The sequence below is a fragment of the Oryctolagus cuniculus genome, chromosome 18 (genome assembly GCF_964237555.1).
Source record: "Oryctolagus cuniculus chromosome 18, mOryCun1.1, whole genome shotgun sequence".
Taxonomy (NCBI): Eukaryota; Metazoa; Chordata; class Mammalia; order Lagomorpha; family Leporidae; genus Oryctolagus; species Oryctolagus cuniculus.
Genome location: NC_091449.1, coordinates 20,537,808 through 20,543,807, shown reverse-complemented (window position 1 = coordinate 20,543,807; position 6,000 = coordinate 20,537,808). Strand labels below are relative to the sequence as shown.

The window sequence follows — 6,000 nt, the reverse complement described above, 5'->3', positions numbered from 1 at the left end:
GAGTCTGGTGTATGTGAATAAAGATTACTTAAGGAGACACAAAATAGGAAATAAAGGAAGTTAGCGAATGTAACAGACACGTGAACAGAGAATAACATAAAGTTGCCCGTTCCTCCCAAGTATCTGTACATTCAACACAATATCAGGTAAAATTCCAACAGGGGTGTCCATTGATGTTGACACGCTGATGGCAGAATTTGTTTAGAAAATATCTCTAAAGAAGAGTAGCACAGGTCTTGCCAATGAGGAACTGGTATTGTGATGGAGTTATATACATCAAGGCGGTGTGACGAAGGCATAGATGGCAGTGGTCAGAGGAAAGAGACAGAACAGAGAACCTCAGAAACAGGTTTGTGGGATTTTGCTATTTGACAGAAGTAGCAGGAAGTCCAGTGTGCAAAGGAGGAAATGTTCAAACGAACAGCTCTACAAAAACTATGTGACACATGGGAAAAACAAAATTGTACTCTTACCTCCAGACTGATTAAGATTTAGCTATCAGATGCTAAATGTTAAAAATTTTTAATACACAATAGAAATGACGTATATTATCTCTGGGGCCAGCATGGTAGCACAGTGTGTTAAGCTTCTCGGGAGTGAACAACACATTGACCACTCGGAGGCAATGTTCTGTTCCACGCGGTCAAACGTATTTTTGCCAAAGGTAAACAGACTCAGCAAAGGCTGGAGAGAGGTCACTGATGGAGGAACTACAAAGCCTCGTCCTCAGGCCAGTAAGACCCAGCTGTCACTGAGCCAGTGCTCCCTGGCGTCTGCCGCGGGCCTGACAGTGAACTCTGGAAGGGAGCAGAGGACAAGGAGGCTCAGAGCTTCCTTCGTCTGTTAGGGGCCAGGCACCCCCTCTCCCAGGGACTCCATCTGCTCGGAACGCCCAGCCCCACAATCTCCGTCCTGTCATATTGATCATAAAGTACCACGGTGCTCGCTTTCTTGATGACGGACCTCCTGGGAGCCACCATGAGGATGCCAGGCCGCACGAGCCCCGTGAGAGGGACCCATCTGGGCCTGGGGGGAAGGGAGACCTTGGGCCTCCATTCAATTCGTACTCAGACCAATTTCTGGGCAAATTGCCTGTTAAAGATTTAGGTGGGAGAAAACCTGGGATTCAGTCACTTGCTTTGTTGCCAGATTTCTTCCAAGCACCTCCCAGGTCGTAGGCCACTGGCTGTAAGTGAAGGGTTACTATATAAATGATCGAATCCAGAGACTGGCATTGCACCCCAGCGGGCTCGTGGTGCCAAGCTCAGTGCTATTGTACCTGCGGATGAGGAAGTTAGCCAAGAGCTCACAGATGCAGCCCTGAGCCAACACTCAACCAACAGTGCCAGGAAAGAGAAAGGGAAAATGGGCAGCTTTCTCGGCTGCCCCCCACGCCCTCCGACAGGGCATCGGCATGCTTTGCAGGGAGCCAAGGCATGGGTCACAGGGAGTCCAGGTCACGGCGCATGTACCAGGGCCTGAAGCAGCCTTTAGCTGAGATCATGTTGCTGGGAAAACAACAGTAGCGGGGATGGCAAACAGCCTTATTTTGCCTGGCTGGCCCTCCCGTCACTCAGAGGTCCTGCTTAGCGGCCGTGAGGACGCGTGACTGGACCATGCTGGACCAGCCACCTTCCATCTCAGGGGAACCTGGATTAAGGACATCCAACTGGGGCCAGCTTGTGCGGGACACTGGGATGAACGTGCTGAGAGGGACTGTCTCTTACGATCCCTGCTGGAGAGACACGGAGTCCACAGGAGAGAACGTCTCAGACCACAGCACGCTGAGGCTGCCGGGAGAACAGGGGGATCCCTCACCACGTATAGAGAGGACCAAAGAGGCTGTAGGAGAGAAATGAGGTCTTACCCAGCGAGACCAGGAGCCCGCAGGTGGCCAGCATCATTTCCTGGTACAGGGTCCTCTGGGCCAGGTCCAGCCGCCCCCATTCCTCCCCAGTGAAGGTCACTGCCACATCTTCAGATGATACCAACGGCTAGAAAGCCATGCAGAGGTGGCAGCGTAGACATCAGAGGACACTAGAACCGGCCGCTGGATTACTGGCAAAGCCCCAAAAGCCCCAAGGCCTGAACACTGAGCATCTCCTGAGAACCCCGCCCTGCGCTCCATCCAGTGGTGTGGGAGGGAAAGGCCTCCCCTGTGGGAGCCAGCGGAGACAGTGACCATCCTGTGTGGATGGTAACGGGTGGACGGCGAGTGCCCGGTGAGGGAAAAGCAGGAATCCCGACACGGTCACAGCGGCAGCGGCACAGCCTCGCCATACCGTCTGCCTGTGCCAGGGCTTCCCACGCAGTGTGTAAGCAGCTACGAGTCTGCAGGCCTGGAAACAGCCCACACAGGCCTGATGTGAGCTTCTATCTCGGCATCCACACGATGATAGCTCCTACTTCCCCAGGTGGCTGTGTGCATCAAGGAGAGAAGAAATGTCCATAAAGCAAACACCACAATGTCCAACACCTGCCACAAGGCGTCTGCGAATGTTAGCAGTCTTCCCACAGCCATGAGGGAGCGCCACCGTCACTGCCACTCACCAATCAGCAAACAGACTCAGAGTCAAGTCAGCCAGAAACACGCGCTTAACGAGAAGAGGCAGGATTTGAACCCAGATCCCTCCGGCCTGGGGTGTCATCACCGTGAATCCACAGTGACACGGGCAAGGAACCTTTCCAGGGACCTTCCCAGTTAAGACAATTTCAGCCACTCTGGAAACTGCTTCCAGGGCCATGCAAGAGCCACGAGGAGGTGCCAGCCGCCTGGCGCCCCACAGGGCTCCAACAAGCTCTCCATGCCCGCAACTGGCAGCTGGGAGACTGTGGGCTCCGGGGAATATCTCAACACGAGCTACCAGCCCAGCCTTTGTCTTTTAGCCACTGTCAAGGCTTCCCTAAGGGATCGCTGTGCAAGCTCTCCATGACTCGGGTGCCCAAGGATGGTGCAGGCCATGGCTCCAGGAAAGCCAGGATGTCTGTCCTGGCAGGGAGGCGACGGTGGGCTGTGATGACAGCAAACGTGCTGGAACATTCTGGAACATTCTGGTACTCAGGGTCTGTTTATATCCCCAGAGGCACAACATTCCAGGACACTATCAGTAATGAGCATCATAGGGGAATCACTTTTTAAATACAAGTAACTGTTAAAGGAAAATGGACTCACTACTGTTAAGTTGCAAGCCAAGACATCTGTAATAAACAGGTGGCGTCTGCGAAGGTAAATGCAGTCACCATCCCGTCTTCCCGGGACGCAAAGGACTTTCTACTCTTATTCTTTTTTTTTTTTTTTCCACAGGCAGAGTGGACAGTGAGAGAGAGAGAGAGAGACAGAGAGAAAGGTCTTCCTTTGCCGTTGGTTCACCTTCCAATGGCCGGCGCGGCCGGCGCGCTGCGGCCAGTGCACCGCGCTGACCCGAAGGCAGGCGCCAGGTACTTCTCCTGGTCTCCCATGGGGTGCAGGGCCGTCCTCCACTGCGCTCCCTGGCCACAGCAGAGAGCTGGCCTGGAAGCAGGGGTAACCGGGACAGAATCCGGCGCCCCGACTGGGACTAGAACCCGGTGTGCCGGCACCACAAGGTGGAGGATTAGCCTAGTGAGCCGCGGCGCCAGCTCTACTCTTATTGGAAAAGCAGCACTTCCGGAGCCGCGCTGTGTCGTAGCCTGTAAGCACCCCGCCCTCCCTGCAGCGCCGGCATCCCATATGGGCGCCGGTTCACATCCTGGTTGCTCCACTTCCCAGCCAGCTCCCTGCTAATGGCTTGGGAGAAGCATCAGAGGATGGCCCAAGTGTCTGGGTCCCTGTTACCCACGTGGGAGACGCAGGTGTACTTAAAGGGCAGAGAGAAAGACCCTAGTTCACTTCCCCAACGCCCACGACAGCCAGGCAGGAGCCTCAATCCCCCGTGGGTGGCAGGCACCGGAGCCCTCGGCTGCCGCCTCGCAGGGCGCGCGTTCGCAGGAGGCTGGAACCTGCGAAGAAGCCGGGCCTCCCCTCTGCCGCCCCGACCGCCTGCCCTAATATCACTATGGTAGATCCCAGGGATCGGAAGCCGGGGGCAGAGCTTCAGGCTTCAGGACAGAGCCAGAGATGGGTAACTCTTCTTAAAACCCCCGACCAGGGTTCGGGATCCGGAATTGGAAACGACTCAGCTCCCCTGCGGACCCCCAGACCCAAGGGCATTAAAAGGCAAAGGGGAAGGGTCCCAGGACCACTACGTCACGGCAGGAGGGACCCTGCGAGCAGAGCACCGAGCGCGCGCGGCTCTGCGCCACCTCCACTCCGCGCCGGCGCCGCCACGGGACTCAGTGGCCGGAGCCAGGCCGGCGTGGCGGTTACTGAAGCTGGCCCGTCTCTGCCAGCGCCTCGCCCCAGCCGCGGGCGGAACCGGACCTCTGTCTCCGCGGGGCGAATAAGGGCGCACAAGGGCCAAGGCATCAACCCGGGCGTTGTGAGTGCCAAGTGCCAGCGGACAGCCCTCGGGGGCGGGCACGGCTCGCACACCAGCGCGTAAGCCGCTTTTCCTCTGCTCAGTCTCGGAAGGTGTGAGACGCCACCTCAGCTATGCGTCCAGCCCGCGTTGGGCTGTTAAGGACCGATCAGCCGGGAACGAGAGACGCTCTGAGGCGCAGCGCAAGAAGCCCCGCCCACTCTGCTACGGGAAACGCCCTTCTCCGTCGTCCGTCATTGGCCAGCGCCCGCGACGCACAAAGCAATGCCTTCTGGGTAATGTAGTTTCTGGCCTCAAGCCCGGTGGCACTGGGAGCGGACTTCCTGGTCTCTAAATAGCTTCTAAGGTCTCAAACAGGGCTTGGCTTCGCTTCCTCTTAAAGGAGACGCTCACAGATTTCCGTGGCTACTTGTGGCAATGACCCACCCTCAAAGACAGACCTTTAACAGGTAAGCGGTGCCTTGCTGTTCCTTCCTGTGTAGACTTGCACCAGCACTTTCTCACTCCGAGGCTTGAGATGGAGATTTATAAGAAAAATGAAGGTAGTCCTTTAACTCTAGATGGTCCCACATGCAGTAGCCTTCAGACACATCAACATTACCTGGGAATTTGATGCAAGTTCTCAGACCCCACCTCGAATCAGGGCCCAGCTCTGTGTTTGATGCTGGACCACCTTTGAGAACCGTGAGTAAATGAGATAACACTGGCTTCTTCGTTCAAGTGTTCTAGGGAGGTGTTTCCCGGTTTTTATATAACAAGTTCTTGTCTCTTCAGAGATAAGAATTCAAAACAGCGCCATAAACATAGTTCCAGAATGAGAGAGAGAGAGAGAGAGAGAGAGAATACATTCATGGTGAGGGCAGTGAGTGCAGGAGGAGAAATGCTCCTTTATGGGGCGGGGGTGGGGGGTGGTCCTGTAATGGGTGGCGTTGGGTGGGGTTTAGTGTGTATGAGGTTTTCTGGGAGACTCATGGCACCTGCTTGTATACATCGTGGCATCTCCTTCTTCCTGGTCCCGAGTGAAACACAGGTGTGTCATGGGAAAGTGTGTGAACTGGAGTGACAGGTGGGGGTGGGCTTACAGTCTAGGGCTGTGCAGAAAAACCTGGGGCCTGCGCTGTGGCACAGTCGGTTAATGCCGTGGCCTGCTCCTCTTCCAATCCAGCTCTCTGCTATGGCCTGGGAAAGCAGTAGAAGATGGCCCAAGTCCTTGGACCCCTGCACTCACATGGGAGACCCAGAGAAGCTCCTGGCTTCTGGCTTCGGATCGGCGCAGCTCTGGCCATGACGGTCATCTGGGGAGTGAACCAGTGGATGGAAGACCTCTCTCTCTCTCTACCTCTTTCTGTGACTCTTTCAAATAAAATATTAAAAAAAAAAAAAAGCCTGCAGCTCATCTATTCCTATCTCATCTTCCTGCCAAGTCCCCCGTATCAGGAGGTAACTAAAACGTGCTTAGTGCTGGGCCTGGGACAGAATGCTGAGTAGACAGAATCCGTTGCTGTCATTGTTATTTTATATTAGTGCTACTGAAGACGTAATG

The 6,000-nt window shown here is 55.2% G+C and overlaps 1 long non-coding RNA gene across 2 annotated transcripts; it reads left to right on the top strand.

The window, feature by feature from the left end:
* The first annotated feature begins 2,567 nt into the window (after positions 1-2,567).
* On the top strand, positions 2,568-5,841 carry LOC108176065 (uncharacterized). 2 transcript variants are annotated; one of them, XR_007917377.2, is made up of 3 exons: positions 3,906-4,457; positions 4,541-4,906; positions 5,623-5,841. It is a non-coding gene; the product is annotated as an uncharacterized lncRNA (long non-coding RNA). The 2 variants fall into 2 exon arrangements; XR_011384027.1 differs by having other exon boundaries at positions 2,568-4,906.
* Positions 5,842-6,000: the final 159 nt, after the last annotated feature.